Below are 26,305 nucleotides of genomic sequence, written 5' to 3'. Positions count from 1 at the left end.
TAGCCATCTAAAAGAAAATTAGACAACATTTATTTTTAATGTGTTTTAGAAAAGTGCTCATGTGAAAGTTCATGTAACTTAAATTACCATCCTGTTTCTTTCTGCCTATTCTTTAAAAAAATCCCACCAATGTTATCACAGAAATTAAAACAGTGCATCTATATTGTATGCACTTCTACTCATGAAGCTACAGAAAAAATGGAAATACCTTTGTCTTAAAGAAAAGTGAGCAGTCTCACAGTGAACACATTTTTATGAACAGATGAATACATACAGAATACCAGAAAGACAAGATAACACTGATTCAGAAAATTGAGATTCTGTGGCAGGCAATGTTTGACTTAATTGTGACAGTATTTTGCTGTAAACTATTGAAATTTCTTCTCAGTTAGATGGATTCTCTAGAGTGCTAAGGCTGCCATACCACCTGGGTATTCAAACAGGATGAGACAAAGGCATCTCACCTGGATGTAGGGGCATTTGCTGTACTTGAGAGAGGAAGAGAAAGCACAATGAAGGCTCACTTCTCTTTTCCCAGCTTCTTATACTGGGAAGATTTCTCATATTCAGAAGAAAAATTGTATTTAGAATAATGAAAATCAGATTGACCAGAGGAAACACAATTCCACTTACTACTTATAAAGGGATATGTTTTAAAGCAATTCCACAACAAACAACCTTCTTTGAAAACAATGCACTTTACTGCCCGAGCATTGCAGAGTCTTGTCTATGCCCATTCACCCTCGGCCAAGGCTATCTCCCATGTGTATAAAACCAAAGGATTGTGATTTGAATAGACATCCATTCAGCTTTGGAGAAGTTCCTGAGAAAGAAAATCATCTAGACTTGCCACTGCATCTTTCAAGGTTAATGGCAGTACTTTAGCATAAGAGTTTATCTCATCTTCCACTGGTAGATGGAGCCAAGACCTGAAGCCCAGCTGCACACGACACTTTTACACCAGCACAGCCAGCTCAGAGTTTTCCATAGAAGTTGAAAATATCCAATCTGGAGCTGTTGGTTCCTGTTACTGGAGCGTCATATGCTTCCCAGAAGAAAGAACAATCTCAGTGTTAATAAGGAAAAAAAAAAAAAAAAAGGAAAGCTGAGGGAAACCTCTTTCTCTCTCTAGAGCTCATTCTCTTCTGTATCCTTCCTGCTGGAGGCACACATATCCGGTGGTGGGGCCAAACCAGCAGCTGAAAAATACCTATTTGAACCACCTCTATAAACAGAGATACAATAATGTAGTGCTGCTAGGTGGCTGGGTGGAGAGGAGTTAAATCAAATCCCTTGCAATGCATGAAGAAGAGAAAGACAACCAAAACAGAGAAAAAGGAATCACAGCTGGAGAAAAAAGAAAACAGCAGCAATCAAAGGTTGATGTTCCAGCAGCTGATCAGGATCCACTCCAACTGTGTGGAGATGCTGAAATAAAGGGTCTTTTCTGATTGATTTGACCAACTTTGAATGCCCTCCATAATCATGTTAATGAATGCCCAGTGATGTCACAGTATTTATTTACAGAAACCTGATAGTTTCTTAAGCAATTGTAATCATGGTGGATTTGATTCCTGCCAGCACAATCATCCCACACACTCCTATTTTGTGACCCAAAGGTGAACAGTGCCTAGCAGAGGTTACAGCATCCTTCTGTAACTCTCAGCTAATCAAAATGAAATATATATTTTTCTATTTTCTCATTTCGAGTTTCTTTTGGCTTGTCCTACCAGCCTGCAACTCAGTGGCACCACAGTATAGAGCTCTTTATCACATCCTTTAATTCTCCCAATCAACCGAATGCCTTACTACCAACTGCCATTTATCAATAATTTTGTGAAATAAAATCAGGTTGGGCTTTTATCACCTCAGCCATGTCCCAACAAACAAGCTGTGAAACCACTTTCAACATATTTACATAAAAGCTGTGTGCTCTTAGAATGGATGGACACTCCTTGGAAAGGAGTTCCAATTCCACATGAATGTAATAACTAGTAAAGAAAATAGACAATAGTAATAGAATGTTCCTGGTAAGTACAAATAGCAGTAGGGACATAAGATACTAGCACATGCATCTGCTATTCCCATTGTCCTAATAAAGGAAAACTGAAATAAATTATTTTACATATTGACTAATTGCTAATACTTTTCTCAAGTTTTATTTTGAATTCTTATCTATTGGCTCCATGGTTTCATGTGAAGCCTTCCCCAAAGGCAAGCACATTTATTTAATAGTAAGCAGTTAAACATTTCAAACATCTTGAGAGACAGTCCATAACAATAAAAGGGATATACTTAATCTGGATACACAAATTTCATAAATTTCTCCAGGGCACTGTATTCCCACTGCAGTGTTTTGCCAGCTTAAATGCCAGCACAGCTGTCTTCATCTTTCCCCCTGGGTACTAGTGCTCCTCCTAATGCTCCATGAGGGAAATCAAAAAGGGAAGTTTTGTACAAATCATTTTAGTTTTTAAAAGAAAAGAGATTTCACACTCAGGACTGGCACTGTATCAAAGGAGCTTTTCACTTATTTGTGGGTCATTTGTAGAAGAGACCTTATTTCTCAGGCTTCTGAGACAATTCCTTAGGTCTGTTGGCATGAATAAATCTAAGTGGCGCCCATAAAGGTTGAAAAACAAGTCTTTTGTGCCATTACAGCAATTCTGGAAACTTTTTGTGTTATACTAAAAATATTTACCTGATGTCACCAGACAGCTTTTTCACACAATTCTGCCCTTTAAGCATTCTGGAGATTCCTTCTATGAGTGTTGTACCAGGTGGTTTTTTATTGTCATCACTCAGCTCACAAGCTGCCCTTTTTAATAGTTCACCCTGCCACAGCTTCTTGCTGTTACTGTGGTATTTTTTTATTCCAAGTAAGTACTGAAATCTTCAGCTGATGAAAGATTTCAGAAACTGAGCAGAGATCCTCTGGGTTAACTGAAACAGTAGAAGATTCTGCTAGTTAAAGATCTACCCTTCAGCTGTTTGTTTCCATGGAGCCTTCCCTTACAAAAAATGCATGACACTGTGGATGTTTCATCCAATTGCAGTGACTCCATAACTGACTGCCCTCCAGGCTGATCCACCCTATGGATCAGGAACAAGGACATCCAGCCTCAGTGAAAACAGGATTTTATGGCTTTTACCAATGCTTGCAACTCTTTCCTAAATCCACTATTCTAGCAGATAATTTTGCCCCAGATGTTTTAAGATTAAGAGAGCTTCTTTAGTACTAAATGGTTTCGTGCCATGTGTGCAGGTGAGCTTCAGGAGGAGATGGATTGCAATGTTCAGGAGGATTGCAGATTGCACCTGCAGAGAGTTCTGTCTTACTGACTCCTGCACAATGGCAGAACTTCCACTACTGCTCTTCCAGGCTGTTGTCTGGACTGGTGTTGAGGTCCACCAAAATTGTTCCAGCACAGCAGGAAGACACTGTCACATGAAGGAAATGTCTGGATGGGGGTATATCAACTTTCTGCCTAGTTTCCATCTGCAGTGCAGCCACAAAGGCCAGTACAGAGATGGTACAGTGACATGATTTTCACAGAATCCCAGAATATGCTGATTTGGAAGGGACTTACAGGGGTCATCGAGTCCACGTCCTGGCCCTGCACAGCACCAGCCCCAAGAGTCACACCATGCACTGAAAGCACTGCTCAAATGCTTCTTGAGCTCTGTCAGGCTTGGGGCTGTGACCACTTCCCTGAGGAGCCTGTCCAAGTGCCCTGCCACCTTCTGGGAGAAGAACCTTTTACTAATACCCAACCTAAACCTCTGACACAACTTCAGGACATTCCCTTGGGTCCTGTCACTGGTCACCAGAGAGAGCACTTCAGTGTCTGCCCCTCTGCTTCCCTCTTGAGGAGGTTGCAACTGCAATGAGGTTTGCCTCAGCCTCCTCTTTAGGCAGAGCAGACCAAATGACCTCTTTCCAGGAACTACCACATGCCTAACAGATGGACTGGAGAGATCAGAGCAATCTTAACTATGTGGACTGTCTGAAAACTGACTGTCACCACAACTCTGCAGCACACCAAGAATGCTACAGTAATTGCTAAGGCATTGCTGACACACACGAGAGCTTATTTTGGAGACCATATTATTATGCCTGGACTTGCAAGTTGTTGTGCAGTGATGGAACAGTGTTAGGAAACTAATATATAGCTAGCTCACAGCTAATCACAAAGGCCTTCAGAAAATGTGCTTTATATATCTCCTAAAGCCCACCTCCAGTAAAAGACTTTTATTTTTTAGTCAGGAAATACTAGATTAAAGTAAAATTAATAGATTCATTTTCAGAATGCATGGGGCTGTTCATAATATTTTATAGTATGACAATATCATATTTCTTTTAATATTTTGTATTGTTCTAAACTGCAAAGGTTGAATGCCATGGAGCATTTCTCAAGGGGAAGGGGGGAGCAGGAGTAACAGAGGTGCTGACCATTCAAGCCTGCATTCGCCATACCCTTTTCACAGAACACAGGCGCTGACAAGACTGAGAAGCAGGATACAGGATCATCCTGGCATTGCCTATACAGGAGCCTAGCAGCTCTGGCAGGATGCATTGGGAACTCCAGGAAGGAGGAGGTCTGTGTGGTGAATATGTCTTATTTTCTCCTCATTTCTGGGGTGAGTGCATTCAGTTTTCATTAAGCTACTGTGAAGATTGGAGCCAGCTTTGCTCACAAGCCTCCTTCTTTTCTGCCAAGGACTAGACCTGCTTCACTTCTACACCTGGAGGTAAATCAAGGTGAAATTCATTGAAGCTATGTAACTAGGTAAGACCAAATCTAAGCACAGCATAACCTCATTCACTATCTTCTTTTTAATTACACCTGGGTATCAGTGACATATCACAGAACTGGCACTTTAGAGTACAGTATTATTCCTTCTTTTGATGGTTTTGTTGATGTGCCAGTGCTTCATCAGGAAGGACTAGAGATCAAAGCATGATCTGGTCTGCAGATCCTGTATGTTCTCTGAAATATTGCTTTTGGAGAAAGGAAACTAAACATATGAGGGATTCATACCTTACTCTCTTTGGAGTTTAGTCTGCCACAAATAATCAGTCAATTGTCAGATAATCAAAAGTTAAAGAAATTTGGATAGGTAATTATGGGCAGGAAACTGCAAAATAGGGATCATAATGTAAAAATATCATTTTTTCATAACAGAATTAGCAGGTCCTTTATTCTTTGCAGCACCAAGTCAGTACCTCTGCCTCCTGATCTCAGGGGCTACGCAACTTTACCTAAGTCTTAATAGTGGCTGCATGTTTTATTAATCATCTTCACTGTGGAGCACCCCAATGACCAAATTACCAATATTTCATATGACAAAACACATCATAGCAGGACAATGAGGCATGAGTAGAAATGGATTGCCATAATCCACCATGGAGAACAGGATGGAGGAATGATTCTTGTAGTATGTAACCATCCTCTAGGCACATTAGTTAGAAATTTGGTTTGTGTAGTGTAAGCTCCCAAAGCCAGATTACATTTCCCAGAGAACATTGCTGAGAGCCTATTCTGTGGAGGAGGGATTAGCTCTGCAGTTGACAGCACCAAAATATTTTGGTTTTCATCTCCTTGTCAACAAATCAAATAACTCAGCAGCTGTAAGCCCCTGGGTTGTAGACAACTATTGTTCTTACATTCCTTTTTCATATCTACAGTTCCAACCAAAAAAACCCTGTCCCAAATCTAGAAACCAGTGTAATAACTACAGAGGTAATATATATACATCTGTCTGCTGACTGCTGGCACAGAGCCTCAGTGACTGATTAAAATCAATTACTCAGAAATGGCTGCAATTTTTTCTTGACTACATATACTCCTAATCCAGATGGAAGTAAGTTATTTATAGCACAATGCAGTATTTCCATCTTGAATTTCTGCTAAATTACTGTCTACTATGATTTTAATAATACAATTTTAATAATAAATATTCAGCCCAATTTTTAGAGAAGTCCAATTTTCTCCTTGATAAATAGTCCTTTGCAACAGAGCAAATTTTAAAAAATTACTGTTCATCCTAACACAACTCAGTCAATATGTATGTGTGGTAAACCATCACAGAAAATTTGAGTTATGCCCCCAAAAAGAATTTTAAAATCATAAAGGTGTGGTTTTATGGTTTTGGTTTTATCTCCGTGCATTGAACTCTATCTGTCTTTTCTTATAGAAAAAGATTGCATGAATATAAATATGATCCTTTTGTTTGGTGCTATAGAAATGTGGGGGAGGAAGTAAATGGAACAGAAACTGCCAAATAAAGTATTATTCAAGGACAACGGCCATGTTCATTTGAAATCTGGTCAGAGAATAAAAAATAAATTAAAAAAAAAAAGAACAGCTTTTATCATGAAGGGTCTTGAGATGAAACACTAATTTCAGAGATATTCTGCCACAATCTTTCAATCTCAGTAGGGGGCATACAGCACTTTCAGGATTCCTCTCTTGTCCATAAGCATCACTTCTGAATAGAAGGGTATTACTCTGGAGCGCCCATGCCATGAGCTATTCAGAATGACAATTGTTTAGGAAAAGTCCACAAGAATACTTCAGCAAGCTGCTCTGTAACTGCAAGTGAAATCATATAGAAAACAATGAAAATCAAGTTGTGAACTTGAGAATATCTGAATAAGCATCAAGGTCAAGCACTTGTGAAACTCTGGCTGACTCAGAGCACTGCTTTTTTGCTCTATCAGGGGCACTTGAACCTGCAAGGCTGTGAATTTTTTAACACACTTGGTTTGAGAGAGTTCACGGGTCGGGAAGGCACTTCTTTATATATGCCAAATTGCGTTTTCTACATCATCAATATGAATTGATTTTATCATCCTTTGGAATATATACAGTATATAATTTGCCAATCCAATGGCATTTCATTCTTTACCCAAATGCAATATTGCTCATGATCATTTCTTATGCTCCACTCTATTTCACAAATCAACCATAATAGTGTTGTTTAAATCTATCTTTAAGATTAGTCACAATCCTGAAATTTTATGGTGCATAACAAATTGATTCTGGTAAACTTTTAGCTGAGGAAAAAGGAAAATGAAATGACCTACTGTTTGAAAGGTTAAATATTTTCTTGATGTATCTGTGCTACATCATGGTTAAACAAAAGCCTTTGATGTAGGAACATATCCAACTTTCAGAAAGGATGATTTTGCCCACCTGGATCAGTCTATTCATGATAACAATAAAAATTATATGTCTAGGATTTTACTCTGGCAAGGAATTTTATCTGCAAACTATCTATTATGTGTATGATTGTGTATCCAAAGTCCTTTTCTTGGTTATATAAGATATGAGATTTCTAGCATTTATCAAAAAAAATGAAGAATTTAGCATAGTCCCATGTAAATTTAAGCCCTTTATATCCTCCTCACATTTCTTGAAGCAGTCATTTTGTTTCCTAGTTTTTTCTAACAGTGAAGACCTGCATCCCTGTTTTATATATCGCCCAAAAACTGCAAGCACATCTTATCTTATCCACCATGACATAAAATACTGGAGATATTTTGTCCTCATCTATTCAAGCCCATTTTATTCAAAGAAAATAATTATATTTCTTTAACCACCAGCCAACAACCTTTAAAAAGTTCTGTATTTTTCTGAATTTATATTAAAAAATCCTGTACTTCATTGCTTTTGATGCCTGGCAGAAGAGGTAAGTGCCTTTAGAAGAAAACTCAGGTGCCTACAAGGCCTGAGCTCAGGACAATCTGTCAGAAAGAGTGTGACCTGCAGGTTAATGGACTGGGGATAAATTGAGATGAAAACCCCAAAACATCTAAACTGGAACTAACTCTAATGCAATAGATGAATAGTTATTCATACTTACACTTCACCTCTTCTCATTGTCCAGAATCTCTGTGCTTCAATAGCCTTCTCTTAATATTGGCAACTGATTCTTCAGAAAGGGGCAGATAAATCCCATGCTGAGCTACTTAAGCAGGAGTGCTGAAGGGCAGCTGGCTTTCAAGAGGTCTAGAACACTTAGTGCTGTGTTTGTTAGTAGTATCAGGCACTCCTTATCAGTCCAAATGTCTTTGTGGACAAAAAAAAAAAAAAAAAAATCAATCTGTATTTTAATCAGGTGCAACTAATGAGAATTCTAAGGTCACATGGCAATTTAATTGGGCTATTAGATCACCAGAATATTTCAGTGGGAAATTAAGAACCCAAATGCTTACTTAGTTCTAGAGTTTGTAGCCATCTTCTCACCATTTAAAGACACCTTTTGACATCTGGGTCTTTCTCTGCAGATTTATTGCCAAGAATTATCCCTAGCCTTATCTGGATTTGTTCCTGAGTGTAGAGTAAAGAACATGATGAGTAAGAGTAGAAGTAGAAAACCTAATTAAAAAGTCAGGGAAAAAAAACCAAAAACAACAGTAACAGCAGCAACAACAACAAAATACACAAGAAAATTGCAGTCCTTGGTGTTCCATAAACATATAATCTGCTCTGAAAGAAAACCACAGCTGTGGAAGGTAGAAAAAGGATTAACTTTCAGCTGCAATAGAGCTGAGACCATTGTAGACAAGGCTTATCTTGTGAAAGTGGTTAAGAGTAAGTCTGAAAATAAAGAATATTATGAAAAAGAAAACTCCTAATCAACCTGTGATTATATACTATCAGAGCAACAGATCTGAATCTCAGATTTGAAAAAAAATGCCTTTAAGACTTTAAGCTGAAAGAAGTGTAATTCTTTGTTTATTTCTGTGTTTCCACCTGACAGGGATTTAGCTAAAGAAGATTTTTTTTTCTAACTCAGAAACAGCTAAAAAATTATCCAGGCTTGCTGTGTTAAATGTGAGCTACTGCTGCACAACACAAATTAACCTCATGCATCCATTACTCAAAATTGATGTAAAATCCACCTTTGCTCTCCTCCATTTCTAGAGTCTGAGAACCCACTCAAAATATGGGGAAAACCTTCCCTTGAAAGTCCCAGGTTCCCTTGGAAACCCATTTCTGCAGAAGTTATAAAAGAAACTTTCCCATCTTGTCATTCTCCACCACTGGCTCTTACTGGGGAGCAGCTTGAGGAGCTGTAGCTGCTGGAGCACATCCCTCTCCTCCTGAAGGCAACATCTGCCTAAGTGAGAACCCTGAGAGTGCTGGGAGCCCCCTGCCCCTTTTCTCTATCTGACAGCAGCCAAATGCTGTGTCTGCACAGCTGGGTGCTGACAGCTCTGGACAGCTGGATCCCTGCAGAAAGCCTGGGATGTCGGTGCCGCAGGACTCGCCCATCTGCACCATTGTATGCAGCCATGACAAATCAGAATGCAGCATTAAGAAAACATTTTCTTTTAACAAAGCTTGAAAACTGCATTTAGTCAGACATCCTTAATTAGAGCAGCTGCCAGTAAAATAAGTGCTTGGACTAGAAAAATAAAGAGATCTGTTATGCCTTTTGCTCTGCTCAACCCACTTGAGTGTGGCCAAAACATAAGACAAAAATATTAATTGAATTAATGTTTTACAGATTTGGATCTATTCAGCTGTTGAGTACTCTCAAGCCTAAATAACAGCTCTATTAATTATTACCCACAGTCCTCTGCTTAGAGCCACAGCTGTTTTCCTGTCTCACAGACATTTTTCACAAATTATAAAACTACCTAAATTAATAAAAGTCTAGGCACATATGACTGCAAGAGCTGGAAAGTGTTTCAGCTCATAAGCTGTGTGACTCTCCACATTGCTAATTTAGAGCAACTGAGCTACTTTATCAGTCAGCTTTCATCACTTAATGAAGTTACTCAAATATTGAAAAACACAGCCTGCATATCTTTAATGTTGGTGGGAAAAATGTCTGAATTAACTACTGCTGTTTCTAGTATATTTTGGAAGATGTATCTAATAAATTTCATCCTAAACTCATGTAGCACTTCATGGTATCATTATATATGTGCCCAAAGGGACCACCATCTATCAGGAAAATCAGATTATGATGTTTTCAGAAGGCTTTTCTTGGCAGCTGGGAAGAAAAAAATATCTTTATGAAAGCAATGGCTGGTTACATTGACTTGGAGACAAACGGAAGAGCTAAGCTGATGCTACAACTGTTTTCACACAGTTTTATTCCTCCAGAGCTGAGGTGATCTGGCATGATCAAAACCACAGTCTTGATTCTTGGGAAATGAAGAGCAGCAATCCAGTTTTTGTTTCTGGTTGCAGAAGAAATTAAGCACATGAACAATATCAAGTGTCACGTGTAATTTTTTCTGGGAAAATGCCCATAAACCAACGTTGCATTTTAGCACATTTAATAAAAGCTGTGTGCATTTTGCTGTGAGGTTTGAAAGGCTGCATATTTTTCTTGATGAACATAAATGCATCCTATTAATATGAAAAATTACTGTGACAAATCAAGGGGAGGGGAAGGGAGAGGAGAGGAGAGGAGAGGAGAGGAGAGGAGAGGAGAGGAGAGGAGAGGAGGAGAGGAGAGGAGAGGAGAGGAGAGGAGAGGAGAGGAGAGGAGAGGAGAGGGAGAGGAGAGGAGAGGAGAGGAGAGGAGAGGAGAGGAGAGGAGAGGAGAGGAGAGGAGAGGAGAGGAGAGGAGAGGAGAGGAGAGGAGAGGAGAGGAGAGGATTAATTTGCTTTTTAAAAGATGTGTCAACACCTAAGTCAAAGTCTCACGTGCTTGAAAGCTTCCATGATACTTTGAAAAGACCTAATTTCCTATAAAAATGAGGTAAGATAAAGAACTGTGGGCTTTTTCTTTTTTTAGTAGATACAACTTTATTCACAGTTCTGCAGATCACTTGTGGGTTGTGTTTATATTCTGATTTTGCATTCCAACTTTTAAAAGTTCTTCCTTTTATTCCTGAAAATGTTCTTTCTGTGATTAGAGCAGCCTGATATCTGTATATGCTGTCAGGTACCAGACTCTGGCAAAAGAGAAGATTTAGGAACAATGGCACTCAGGACAGGATTTGGTCAACATTTAAAGTCATGTCCCACAAGATAATGCAGAACAGTAAGTGGCCAAGGAAGAATATTCCCTCTGTCTCTAATGCTGTGTTACTTCTCTCCTGAAAGAGGGATGAGGGATCTGCTTTGGGCCAGGAGCCAGGAGCCATGGTACCAGCAGAGTGTTTGTTGTATCAAGCAGCACCTGGACCCCAACCTTCAGAGCAGCCAACCAGCCAGTTTCACTGCTACCTTTCTATCCATGGGTGGGAAATAATGTGAAGGAGAAAAACTAATAAATACATTCATTCCCTCCTCCCTTCCATTCCCTGATATTGTACTCTAACTGCATTTCCTGTCTCAATAACACAATTTTTAGGTCAATGTGAACATGTTCCTGTGTGTTTGCAATCTGAATGCTCTCCTAGTCTATCTCATTGTTCTTTCTGGGAATTGAAGGTACTCTTCAAAGCTGAATGGGCTGGGATTTTTTCCCCTGAAACACTCATTTACTTGATTACAATAAAACAGCATTTCTCCTCTGGTGAGTCTACAGTATGCCATTTGCTGATTAGATTTGCAGCAGTTTTAAGATGCGGTTTACATCACACTGATTTCATCCTTTGAGCTTTTAAACTGACATGGTGTCCAGAGCCTCCCAGCAGGGGCTTGGACCATGATTTTTTCATCTCAGTCTGTTGGAGAGGGCAGTAAGGATGAGTGAGTCAACTGAAGATCAACTTTGCACCAGCTAAAGTTCAAACTCATTTAGAGTTTTTTTTCCCTGTGAAATCTCTTAAAAAGCACAAATAAGTGCAGCTAGGAAAGAGCTGAAATATACTTGGGAGTTATGACTTGTAAAAGATAGAGTCACTATACAGAAAAAAGAGAGTACTTTTAAGACAAGGAAAAGATGTATCATAGATCATTTGGAACTGTTCTCTGTAGTGTTCCCTATAAACACTCTGGCCACCTTCCTGTATTTCCCCAGTACATTATTTTATATAAACATGAAATGCTTGACTTTTACACATTCTGTTTATAGACTCTAAGGCACTATTTCACCGTGGAATGGGTAATTCTATGGAATTCATGCCTCCTGCACACACTTAGAAGGAATGTACAAAACTGATCAGAAGAATGCTTCCTTTCAGAAAAAACAAATTCTCCCAGTAAACAGAATATGCATACACGGCAGGAAAGTGTCATGTTGTGTCTTTTGTTTCTCTTTTCCATGAAAATATTTGTTGTAAACATTGTAATCTATTCTCACCAGTTGCGTCCCCTGCATCTTTACAAATGAGTCAGCTCTCTAAAGTTCTTCTAGAAAAGTCCATATCCCAAAGAATTCTTAATAAATAACAGACAGTACAACAAATTTAGAGGACCCTTCAGGCGTTATATTTCAGCAGATCTTTTAGTTTAAATTCCAAACCAGCTGAAAGAGGGATCTTGAATTTTTATGTTGATTATAAAACAACCAGCACATTTTGTTCTTCTCTATTAAGACATGAACACAAAGAGGAATGTTTCCCCAAGCTTATACACACCTAATTTCAAGTGTTGAAAAACCTTCCTCTAATCAGGCAGTAGTTACAGAAGACTCCAGGAGTTCCATGGAAATAGCAATGTGTCAGAAGTGCTACAACTAATTACTAATGAATGAATGATATGAATTACACGGAAAAAAATACAACAAAAAAAGAATAAGATATATTGATGATACTTAAAGGAACAATGTGAAAAGCACATATGCACAATAATATCCTTAGCCACCTCCCCCCTTCTTCTTTTTTAATTAAACTAATCCAGGAGAAAGAAAAGGATACTTTTAAAACCTTTATTAATGCTTTTCTTCATTAGATAGAACAGGATTTGCTTACCTGCCCCTTTTCACCCTTTTTTTACTTCTAGCTTCACCAGGTACTAGAATATACTTAGTATTCTGTACCAATAGTCATTTTCATTGAATACCTTTGTCTTTCTAAGTGACAGCCTTAATCATACCAGATAAAAGCAGAGTGAAGTTTGCATTAACAGAATACACTAAACAGATCATGGTCTTCATTCATTGAAGAAGCATTTGCATAATTGCCCTAAATTAGAGACATTTAATTTTAAGTGATTTACTGAAAGTTAAAAAAGACTTTTTATTCTCAATTGTATATAGTCTGATTCATGACAATTCCTTTGTTGAATGTCACACAGGAGTTTTCTATTTCTTGTCAAGACTTTCAACTGATAGCAACTTTTCTACCAGAGAAGTTCGTGGTGGAGAGTCATACTGTGGTACAGTAATCTGGATGCTCAAACTACAGAGGTACAAAGGGGAAATCACTGCTAACTTCTGAAGGTATTCAAACCTTTCTGCATGGCTGTTACAAGCAAACACATCAAGTTCTAGATTTTATTTATTTTATATTTCTCTTTGGATTCATAAGTCTTGATCAATTTCTGTCTTGAGAAAAGCCAGTCCACCTCCTTCTAAGTTCTGATGTGGAAATGTGCATAAAAATTGATACAGATTCAAAGGCTGGAGGACAAGTGAGAAAGTTTGGAAACATTTTTTTGAACCTTCATTTATAATTTCTGCTGTCTTCAGAGGTAAATAATGAAAGCAGGTTTGTGAGGGTCCTCATGCCATTCCTTCATTTACAGGAAATTTTCAAATGTACTGCCTACACATAAGAATCAAGTGCCACTTGAATGGCACTCACATGCCACCGGCTCCCTGAGACAACCACAGGCTTCTAGGCTAACAGCAGGTGGGATATCATCCCAGAATGTCTGATGCACCACTCTACAGTCAACTGAGTTTAGGCAGCAGAGCCATGCCCTTCCTCACAGATTTTCCTGTCACAGCCTGTCAAAGAACACCTTTTCTCTGGTATTTGAGCTGAGATGGTTTAAAATAGTATATCATCAGCACCTGGGAGACGTGATCAGCCATCGTTAATCATGGAGCTGAGTCAGTCAGGTGGATGGGCATGCAAGGCTACTGAGGATGAATATGGAAGAAGCCAGGAAATCTTCCCAGCTGGGAAAAGCAGAAGTTCCAGCATTTGAGTCATTCATCAGCCAACTTCTGTGAGACCCCTTGCTCCAGGCTCTGCCAGGCCGGACATGTCACAGCAAGGATGCTGCATCCAAACTGGGTCTCCAGCAGCTCACCCTTCTGGAGGCCTGGGCAAGAAGGACCCTATGACATGCCATGATACACAACACACCAGTCTACACATGGTAATAGGGTCCCTTCATTTATTATCCCTTTATTTACGACTCTGTTCCAGATAGGCAACATCAGTAAAAATGGTAATGAATATTACTCTGACTTCTACAAGCTATTCCAATTCTCCCTGTTTTTTTCTTTAGAGAGGTTATTGTCTTTCACATGTCTAAGAAAGGTTTCTGAGAAATAAAGATTTTATATTTTTTTTCCTGCAGAGGGAAAATTATTCTGTTGATTACAATGAAGTGAAGCAGAACTAATGTAATTAGTTTCCATCAGGTTTCTCCTTATTTAGACCAATGTATCTTATACCAAATTTGGGGTAAAATTGTAATTACATATTCTTTTCTTAACATATTTAAATTTGTAAATTATATTTATTTTTGTTCTGCTTCTGCATCCTGCTGACAAAACAATGTCCCATCAATGTGTCTGGGATGAAAATGGTGGGATTTGCAGCAGGAAAATGTTTCAGCTTCTAATATAAATGTTGTCATAACTGATCCATTACTCATAACTCTAATTTTACTATATAGCACAAGAGAGTAAATGTAGGGAAGGAAATAGTTTTTTGTGCATTGTTAATCTTTACAGTGCAGAATGGAATGTTAAAGAAAATAAATTAATTCACAGTAAAAATCCTTGAGACAGTTTTTTTTCATTGAAATACTTCTTTAACACTCTAGGAGCCAGAACATTTGAAAAAGAAAGCTCCAATTTCCAAAAGACAGTGTCATATAACCATTACCACACTATGGGGAAAAGTTCATGCTGATATAATTACATTTTCAAACTTTGTTTCTCTTACACCACTTATATATGACTTATCAAGTGCAATAACATAGTCTTGAGCTATTCCATGGATTTACCCTGTTAATGGATAAGTGGAAAATACCTGCTCAGTACTAATTTCTGTAAATAGTTTGGTAAATTTCAAATTAAATAATCATTTTGAATGTTGTTCTTTTTTGTTCCTAAGCCATTGATAAATATATAATATATGCTGTTCACATTGTGCAACCTTCCTGCTGCACAATGTGAACAGCAGATTGTTTACCAAACTCACATTATCTGGGGCTTAAATAGTCTAATAGATTCCTCTTTAAATTAAGAGAATTTGGTAAATTAAATAAAACACCTTTTACAAGAAATTTACTGGCTGTTACTGATGGTTTCTGCATAAGCTTAACAGAGCTCTACCTCAGCTGTGCTGCTCCAGCTTCAGCTCAGCTCTCAGAAATAATGAAGTACCTTGGAGATGGAGCTTCATGTTGCAAGAAACAGATGTAGATTACGATTTACTTCTGATTTTGTGCTATTTGTTTGGTTTTAAACAACCAATCATTTGCCATTCAGGATGGATTTAGAATGTGATATAAACTCAGAAATGGATAGATTATGAATAGTAGACACAAAATTTTCTCTTTGGTGAAAAGTAAAACAGGTGTTCATTTTGTGACAATTTTTCATATTTTACTTCCTACACTAAGAAACAATTTAAGTTGTACTGGTCCCTTACCTTCCTTCACAAAGCTACAGAGTTATCATAAGCAGGAATGAGAAAAAGACAGTATTGAGATGGATGTCACCAACATTGAATTCAGTAAATGTCCATATGTTTCTTCACTAAAATTCTGCATAACTTTCTTTTTAAATATCTACTGATCAGTGAGGAATAAGAATGTGTCAGTACTCGAAAGAAAACCTGAATTGCCTTGCTTACCAGGAACCAAACATCTCAGTTTTCAGATCCCTAGCCTCCAAAATAATCTGGTCCTGCAATATGAAAATATTAGTCAACAATGCAACAAAATACATTTAAAGACCATCTACACTCAACCTACTGATATAAGGTATTTGGTCATAAAAGAAGCTACATCTTACTTAAGAAGCAAGTAAACTAATTACTACTGCATTATTAGTGATAGAGACTCAAGTAGCTAATATGCCATCAGCCATACTTTTTCTTGTAAGTTCTTTAAGAAATTATGATAATGAAGACATTTATAAATTATGAGCAAAATCATAACTCAGTGGTTGGTCTTTTTGTCTGCCTTCTGTTTCCCTGCACTTCAGAATAATTTTGTTTCAGACATCTGACTGAAGGCACAGTGAGTGCTCAAAAGGCTAAATACAAAGATCAGTAAGTGGCATGTAAACAGCAGTTGCTTGTGATTAATAAATAAAAAAGTAATCAGTAGACTCATTGTTTGCATCCTGTGCAAGTAACTTCCATGGCAAAATAAGGTCATAGTGGCTAATGTGATTGTGTGTCTGTGTTTGTGTATTTAATTTTGGATTAATGTCACCTTAACCCACAGGTTTAGGAATTTAAAAGGGGTCAGCTGACAAATACACAGTATACAGTCTAATTCCACCTTTATTTGGCCATTGTCTTACTGCATAGTACTTAAACAGGGTTTGCTTAGGGCCCTGTTTAATGAATGAGTATAAAACCCTGAATTTTGAACAATGATAGCTGGCTTCAAGACAGATTTCATGTACACTGCACACCATACAAACTGAAGAATTATTTTTTTTTTAATGTGGGCTGTCTTTTCATTTTTTCAAAATACCACAGATAACGGGAGGTTTATCTCAAAACCTACTGGTTTGGCAGTCAACCTGGCACTGAGGGAGGATATTGTGCACACATCAAAGCATGACACTGTCCAGGAGGGTGAGGTGTGCCAGAGATGAAGATGGTTCAGACTGTACACAGTGTCTGCCTGGAGCACATCCTGTGATGAACTCTGCTCCAGCTTCTTAAACACAGTCACTTGGCTTGCTTCAGCAGGATGTCCAGGAGTAAACCAGCATATATGTGTGCTGTGGAACCAGGCCCCTGGAGACAAGCAAGGAGAGATCAAAATGGCAGTGTTGTCACATCATGGCAACTTCCATGGTTTCAATGAGGACAGTAAACAAGGTCCCCTTTTCAGTCTGAGTATCTCTATTGGCAACAACACATGAGCGGCATCACTTAAACTTGCTTTAGAGCTCAACTGCAGGGAATCTTCTGTAGCATATAGTTGGTATGGTAGTACATTTACAAGAAATCAGGTAAGGTTAATAGCACATTTTATAAACACATCAGATAATATTCCATCCAAAATTTTTTTTGCTAAAAAATGGTGAACATCAATATGCTACACTAATTGCCACATTACAGGTTTTCTTTTCCATACCTAGCCTCTGTTTTTGAAGGCACAATCTCTCCAGTTTTATGTGGTTCTCATTTTGGCATGTATTAAGAAAAATATTTGTATATCTGTCTCTGTGGGTTTGTATTTAAACAATTCTCCAGCTTACAGTCAGGTAAAGAAGCTTTTTCTATTTTATACTTCTGACTGCCTGAAAAGTGCTGAAATAATGCTGTCATTTCTCAATAAATTCCTGATTTTTTAGTGATCAAAGTAGAAGTCAGTGTATATGCATTCAAAAATATTTTCCAGCACAGCAGAGAGTTTTGATAATTAAAATTAGGATGCTTCAGCAACCATGTAGGTTTAAAACCATGTTATGGCACTTAAGATCTAGTGTGTGCTGGATTCCTGTTGGTTTGCTAAGTCCATAACATCATAAAATGTTGTTCATTTGCAAAAACAACAGATATAAGGGACAGTAATTCTAAATTGCAGGGGAAACAGATTTGCTGGTAAAATTCATCCTATTACAGGTTAGAAATCATCCTGCTAGAGATTAAGTGCTCCTTTCTCAGTCTCTTCTGAAATTAGAAACAACAGGTGGATATATCTGCAAAATTGCCTGATATTCCTATAGCTGCCAGTGGAGCACCAATTCCACACTTTGAGTATCGTTACTTTTGTTTCGCTATGAACAACACTGAAAATGGCAAAAAAATTTTTTTTTGTTTCAGAAACTTGAAAAATTTAATTTGTCTAATATCCAACAGACAGATTACTCTGAACTCTGTAGACTGACAGCAGACTGACAGCCCAGCATTATTTCACCAAATACTACATCACTGGCAAAGAAAAGATAAATGACATTCTAATGTTTAGTGAATCATTCCACTTGCAAATGCTGACACCTCTTCCTTCCTATCAGACCAAAAGAAAACATGGTAATTACATCTGAGATGCAAGTGATGGCATTCTCTTTTAACACTGCAGTAAAACTGTGAAACATGGCAAAGATCTTGATCAAAGATAGATCTTCATGTTTTCTAGTTCCCAGTTTGAATTACTGCCACATACACCAGCAACACCACTCAAACCAGCACTTCAGTCACCTGGCTATCTCACCAGAAAGATCTTAAATGCCTCTCACAGCAGCCTTACATTAACATTAACACTGTTGTTTCCCATACATATGAGGATGCAGCCTGCAAAGCAGAAAAAAGCATATGAAACAGGAAGTGCAATTGTGGGTGAATAAATTGAAATAAATAAATAATAAATAAATATTGAATAAATATTGAGAAATAAGAAGACAAAAGAAGGAGCAAGAGGTTCTAACTTTGTCCTCTAATTACCTTTGGTTAACAATGGTGATGATACACACCACACACCCCTCAATCCAGGACATTTAGAAAAGCACCAAGTGAAAATAAAATCACAGATAATGGGCTGATACAGGTTTGGAGTCCCATCTCCTGCTCAAAGCAGGGGTTACTCTGATGCTCTGGATTGCACAGAGCCTTGTTCTGCCAAAAAAATCCAACTAACCTATGCCATAATCCTGATGTCTGCTATCCTTACAGAGGTGCAAGGATGAAGCCCCCCTTCCCATTTTTTTCTTGTGGAAAAAAAAGGTCTTTATAATAATATGTAACAAAACAATTCTCTGGAGAACGGAGGGCAGGCTTGGTGCTTATGAGACTAAACTTCCAGAACATTCTGAAACTTTGATCTTCAGTTGACATTTTAATCAGCAAATAGGAAGTTGTGTAAGTCATGGGGGAAACACTGACCAGAAACATCTGCAGGGAGAATTGTCTGCAGAAAGTGTCATTGATATAGACTTACCTGAGGAACATGCCAAATCTGAAAAAGTTTTTTTCCCAGCAAAAATTTCTGATTGGCTGCAGTTACTATTACCGATTTTTTAGTACTTGCATTTCCTCGTTACAAGTGAGAATTATTAAGAGCCCATCTGGAACATCTGACTCTTAATTTGTGAAGGTTCAAGGAGATGGCTCATTTAGAAAAACTAGTCATTTTATCATCTTAAAAATTATTTTCTTCTTTTCTGATGGAAAGTTTTGTGTTCTTACGCCATTACATCTGATTGATTTGTACCAGGGACATAAAGTATGTTAAAAGTCGTTTATGACACTTCCTTCACTCCAGAGGCTGAAAGCAGAGAACAGCTGATCCAAATATTATTTTGTTTTTTTCTCAAGGAAGTTTAAAGTCTGTTAGGCAGTGATTTAAGAAATGCAAATAAACTGAGTAGCTGCTTATTTTTAATTAGTGATCTTTTTTATTCTTGATTTTTTTTCAGAAAACCAAGAAAATTACTCAAAAGTTGCAGTATGTGACTCCAATAACCACATTTTCTCAGTGCCAGGTAGCAGATATGCAATGAGAAAAAGCAGCTCTCAAGTATTTTTATTTCTCAAAACTGACTTTATGAGTCTATAGAATCACAGAAACATGGAATGGTTTGGGTTGATAGGGACCTTAAATCATCTCATTTCAACCCAGCTGCCATGGGCAGAGACATCTTCCATCAGACCAGGTTGCTCAAAGCCTACCCAGACCGACCTTGAACTCCTCCAGGGATGGGGAATTATTACAGTCATGAACGACCTTTGAATTTTTATATTTGCTAATACAAAGAAAAGGGCAATTAGAGCAGCTGGAAAAAATTTAAAAAAAGAGAAAGATGTTTTCTTTGAAACCCTTATACCCAGTGTTTAAAAACAATAAGCTCTTGTAAGCTGCCATAGGAGTGGCCAGAGGAATGTTCTACATCTATTAATTTTCGTACTAGCATTATTGCCCATTTCTTTTTTCCCTGTCTCTTTTTGTCTGTTATTACCAACTGCTACAGGAAAAAAAAGACCAACCAAAAAAAAAAGAAAATCCCACCAAAAACCAACAAACCCAACCAATACTGGATGTATTTAAGTCCTGGTTTTGTTGCTGTGAATAGCTATTTAGCAACCAGTAGCCTCTCCTGCCAAACCATTTCTGTGATATAGTGAATATAGAAATTGCTCAGTCTACAGCTGTGTACCTCCTGTACTAGAAAGATCCTGATGAATAATTCAGAAATCACATCCTGCTGACCTCATGTGTAATAGAAATATAGTCAAATTCAAGCAGGGAAGACAATTTTTTGTCACTCTTTTTATTTGCCTCTACAATAATTTTCACTGAAAATTGACCACACTATTCCTCATGCCGATTTTAAAGTTAACTGTATTTTTCACTGAAGCAGGCTTGAAAACCATCATCAACAATGAGGAACTGTGCTTATTCTGTCTCCTCAGTACTGTCAGGGGCCACAAAACAATTTGATTGAGTTGTTATCAAAGGTATGTGCAAGTCTTCACTGCTACAGCCACTGGCACCAGAACAGCAGCACAAGTTAAGGACGTGCAGTGGAGGAGTCTTGTGTGTCAGCATCAGAAACTCATAAAGTACATCCCTGCAACAGCCTCAGGATCCTGTACTGGAAATAATCTGGGAATTTACAACTCTACTAGGAACATGGATGGATCTAAAGCAAAGCAGCAACATATTCCTTGTTAAGACTAGCCCTTACATCAGTTTTGATGAGACTTTCTCAACTGAGACCACCTCATAAAGTCAGTGGTAAGAAATTTACCACCATTACCAAGTGGTTAAGAGAGTCTAAATGTAACTCCCAGTTTTTAACTTCTTCAGCCACAACTTGCTTATCAATTGAAACTTCCTACAAGTTCTATCTTTTCGGGTTTGGATTTTTAATAGATTGATTTGAAATATATGTTGTAAGATGCAAATTTTTCTCATTTGTTGAATCAGGCCACTTCTGTTGAATAGCATGCTTGGATGAAAGGTGGAATTACTCAGACCCATTCTGGGCAATGGAACTATATTTGCTCAATACCCTGTTACTTGTTTATCTTTTTCTGTGAAAAGTGATGTATTAGTCCAGCTTGCACTGAATAATAGTGAGTCCCCTTTGACTCTCTTTGAAGCTCATAAACATGCTTTCTCTCACTCATCCTCTGTTAGGCATTTTGATAGAAGACAAAGAAGGCTGCTGCTTAAAACAATAGCCATTTTTAAAATTGCTCCCTTCATTAACAGACAAGTGTGCCAGGCAGGAATGTCAAGTCTTGGTTTAGAGGCACAGGAAGGAGATGTTACTGCATTAAGGATGCTGTAAACAGACATGGGATAGCTTGGGGCTCTTCTGAGCAGGAAACATTTGAAGCTGTTGGAGGAGTCCATGGAGGATAGAGAGAAGGCTGACCTGGTGGGCTGGAGGCTGGAGCTGGGGGACATAAGTGGCTCTGAATGAGAAAAGGGAATGTCACAGCGAAGAAGGAGTCCAGAAAAAGTGAGATGATAAGAGTCAGAGGAAAGTGGGATGAGTCCAGAGATAAATTTGAATTCTGAAAGAAGTGTGAAAAACGGAGTAGTGAGGAGCAAATAGCTCTCTATCAAAGTAGTTTGCAACAAATATTCTCAGTTTCAGCCTCTGAACAGCAGAATGGAAAAAGACAAGATTATAAAGAGGAATTCTACTCACTTTTGCCACCAAACCCCAGCTCCTTCATTCAGCAAATCTTTCCCCAGCATATTTCATTTTCCCCACCTTGCCCACTGGTATTTTTCTGCTAAAAAAAAGGGAAAAGGAAAGTTAATCATAAAAAGGTTTATTAAATCCAGAGGGACTGTGTTATTTTCTCTGCTTATTCTGACTGCCTGACACTGCCAGGGTGCAACACACCTCTCAACACTAACCAGCTCTGTGTAGGTCCAACCTCGCTTTGGTTGGGAGAAGAGAAAAATGTCCTGAGGTCTGATACCAACTTCTGTGCCAGAACACAAGGAAAGTGAGAAAAAAGGCATTGCCAACCTCTCTGAAACAAAAGTTGGCTTTGATTATTTCTAGGTCTTCCTTGGCTTCTCCTGTATTTCTTTAAACCTGAGCCACTGCTACATCATTATTGAAATCAGCAAATGTTCAGTGAAAAATTAGATTAGTAATGGACTCAGCAGAAACCTGCAGTTTTCCAAAGTCATGTAGATGACCTATGAGACCAGGCCCGACTAATTTTCAGTGAATACTCTGCACACTCACAAACACGACATGAAAACCTTTAAATCTACATTATTTGTTCTCCTCTGGAACAAAGTCCTCATAAGCAGTGTCACACCCAGATCACACTGAGAAAACTGTGATTCTCCTTCCGTCACATGTGATTGACCAAGCCCTGTAAAAGAGGACAACTCAGGTCTATGAAAGCACATGTCCCTTATGGAAGTTCACAAGAATCTTAGGGTGTCTGGCAAACCTTATAGATAAGCACAAAGCTGTATGAGTGTGTGTGTATTTGTGCATGGGGGAATGCTAGGGTTAATTGCATGCTATTGAGTATTCATGCTGGACAATGTGTGTTTTGTTCTGTACAGAAGAGTATCTGGAGTTTGCTGAGTTGTGAAAAATGGGCAGGATATTAAATGGAGTCATCCTGTCAGATTTTAGCTTATGGACTGGGTAGAAACTTTGAAATAAAATCCTTTCAGTATTGCTTGGGTTGGTTCTTAGCTAAAAATGAGAGGCCTCAGTTTTGTCTCATATTGAGTAACTCATACTGAGTTACAGAAAGAGTAGAAGGGCAGAAGTAGTAGTAGCTACAGAAAGAGCAGAAGGGCAGAAGATGCTGTAGCCACTGCTGTGAGCTGAAGGCGGCAGGCTGGTGGAAATGTTTGACAAATCAAGGTACTGGATTTTTATATTTTACTTCCTTTACTGAGCTTCATTTAGTACTTCAAAACTTTTTTCCCCTATATTTTTTATTCTCTGAGTTTATTCTGCGTAACATAATGCCATAATTAATATTTAGCAGAATATTTTTATGTTTGGTTGCTACATTCCAGAATTGCTTGTAGGCTAAATTTACCAATCTAAATGCTCAAATTAAAATGTTAAAACTATAGATCATGAATGAGTATAGCCTGGCTTTGAGAATTACAGTTGATGCCTCCAGTGGAATCAGTTCTTGTCCTTGCTAGAGTCTTTGAAGACATTGCAGACTTATGTTTTATCCTGTATCTGGCTTTCTAATCTTGTCCCCAGGGATATAGACTATATGGTGGTTCAAATCAATAAATTATAGAGATATAAACCCAGAGCAAATTATATTAGAAATAGATGGGGGTTTTAAAAGGTTTTCTATATCATTTTCAGCTATGACAATGGATTTTTTTCTGTTACCCTGTTTTGTTAAAACCTTTAGCTCACTCCATTGATAAATTCATAGCAGTTTTTTCCATTTTCCTTCTCTGGCTAATATAGTGGAACACCTTCTTCCTCCTGGCTATGCTGATTCAACCAAGCATGCAGTTACTTTTATTCTCATTTTGAGGAGGATTTGATAACTTAGCTATCAAAAGGTATGTTGTGAGAGACTATGTACACAGAGAATACTATATTTTTGTAGAAAACCTGGAGAATCAAAAAACCCAAAGTATCTCAATATCTCTTTTTAAGTCTGAAAAAAAATCAGCAAAGATTAATATAATTAGTGTTTGGAAACACTTGTTCTGACTTTAATTATATTTAGCTTAATTAGTTCTGACTTTAATTTAATTATGTTTAGCTTAATTATGTTTAACAATTAGATAAAATGCATGGTAAGTCCTGTTAGCAAATCCTCCCTTGCTCCCTGTTAGCAAGGGAGAAGCAGTAAGTTATTCAGTTCTTCAGGGGAAAAGTTGACAAAGAATTATTGCTTATAACACTAGATTATCATTTCAGGATAAGGTTGCCTGAAGTAAGACTCAGTGAAAAGGTTTTATATGTCATCAAAGGCATATCTGCGCTTAGACTGTGTATTTAAGCACCATATGAAATCTGGGCTTTTTTCCAACATTGATATTATTAACTCAGACCTCATTTCCCAGGCCTCCTCCTGTTCATAAACTCTGTAGGTGATTCCTACAGCCTCAAGGTTCCATCTTCACAGCCTAATTGTCTTCTTAGTTCTTATACATGTCCAGGACTTTTGCCAGTAGATTTTTAATACAAAGAGGCACTTATTTTTATTGGTTTGCTGTTGTGAGGTTTTTATAAGTTCCAGTCCTGGTCTGTTTGGCATATACTGGAGAGGGAACCAGGACATGTAGTAAAAATTGATTCTCCATCCCTGGAAGCATTTAAGGCCAGATTAGATGCAGATTTCAGACACCTAGTCTAGTTTCTGTGTAGTGTTGGATAAGTTCGCTCATAAAACCTCATGGCATCTTTAGAGAATTAACCTATTTTGGTAAAGGAATGTTTTCATTTGATTAAATCTGGCTTTTTAACTGATAAGGTGAACACTATAAGGGAAGCTCCTTTGTCCTCATAAGGTTTTTTTCTAGGACCTGATTGTTTCACAGCTTGTGGGTGTGCCATGAATGCAGTGAGATTTGAAGAATAAAATTCATTGGGATTTGGATTTTCACCATATACTATTGCCATTTTTATGTTTATTCTGGCATTTGGATGGTCAAGTATTGGAATATTTCAGATGGGGTTTGAATGATGGAGATAACTGATCTTGCAGATGAAATCAGGCACACTGTTAAAGATGTCATTTTCATAAATAGATACAGCAGGGTTTTGCTGGGCTTTTAGATATTAATTTCTGTAATCTTTTCTTCTGAATATTCTTTTGGGTAGTAGGTGGCAAGTTAACAGTAGTCTGGAGTGAATTATGTTTATTCAACTTACTCCTGTCCTAATAAAGTCCTTGTAAGAAATGTAAGATACCACTATGTTGTAAATACCACCTAGTCTTGCAACATATGATTGTAGCTGATTTTTAAACTCTATAGCAATAGCTATTTTTAAAACGGTGTAAGAAATTAGTGAAATATAAACATAATGATAGTTTTTGTACGGATGATTATATACCAAAAGTAGAGCCTTGTACAAACCTCATCTAATAAATGAGAAGGGAAAAAGTGTCTCCATTGCTGATTTTTATTAAAGAGAGATAAAAATAAAATACAATTCAAATGTATCCTCTAATAGCTTTCAATACACAGCCTGTCTTAGCCTACAGTATCATTTTTTCTCTAATCTATTACTAACTCATCAGCATAAGCAAAAGAATCAGATATTTTCCTACTATTTGCAATTATAATGAATACCAGTGATTGCATGACTCCTTCCTGTAATTGTCCTTGAATTGATTATGTGCATGGGTCTCTAAAGGGTCAACAACCCCTCTGCAAATACTTAAAAACTCTGTTTTGGACTTTAATCTATAACCAAGATTCCTTTTCTCTCTTTAACACATGCTAAATTTTCTCGATAAATTTTTTTCTTTTTTTTTTTTTTTTTTTTTTTTTTTTTGGCATTTTTCAGTCTTCCCTGTAGGTTTTCTTGGTGGCATGCAATAACTTTGTGGGGATCTTTCACTCCACAGTCATCCCTTAACAGCACACAGCAAAAAAAACATCACCAACGCTCATTCAAGGATCAATTCTCATGAGCATGTACCAGAAATATCTGCATTAATCCCAGTGCACTCATGGATCTCAAGCAAGTTTCCATCTAAAACCTCTTTCCTTTTTCTGAGTATCACTTGGAGAAAGAAGTGGTAATGATAATGTAGGTAACTATCTTCACCAGTCATGGTTGTGAAACTCTGGAAATTGGGTTAATTAGCAGTTGCAGGTATACAGTGTTGAAAGACACAACACAGTCCTTCATGCTTATTCAATCCTAGACAAGGATTCGTAACAGCTGTCAGAAAAGGCCTCCGGCCAAACTCCATTTCTGATCCTTGCTGGTTTTCCTTCCAAAGGCTGCACAGTGCAACATTAATGAGGCTCATAACTCTCTCTCCAGTCCCTGCCACCCACTTACCTCTGACTGTACCACCCATTTTCCAGGTTTGCCCTTCTGTCGACTTGCACCAAATTAACACAACGAAAACACATCCAAATCT

This window comes from Camarhynchus parvulus, chromosome 2, assembly GCF_901933205.1.
Source record: "Camarhynchus parvulus chromosome 2, STF_HiC, whole genome shotgun sequence".
Lineage (NCBI taxonomy): Eukaryota > Metazoa > Chordata > Aves > Passeriformes > Thraupidae > Camarhynchus > Camarhynchus parvulus.
Note: the sequence above shows the minus strand (reverse complement) of the source record.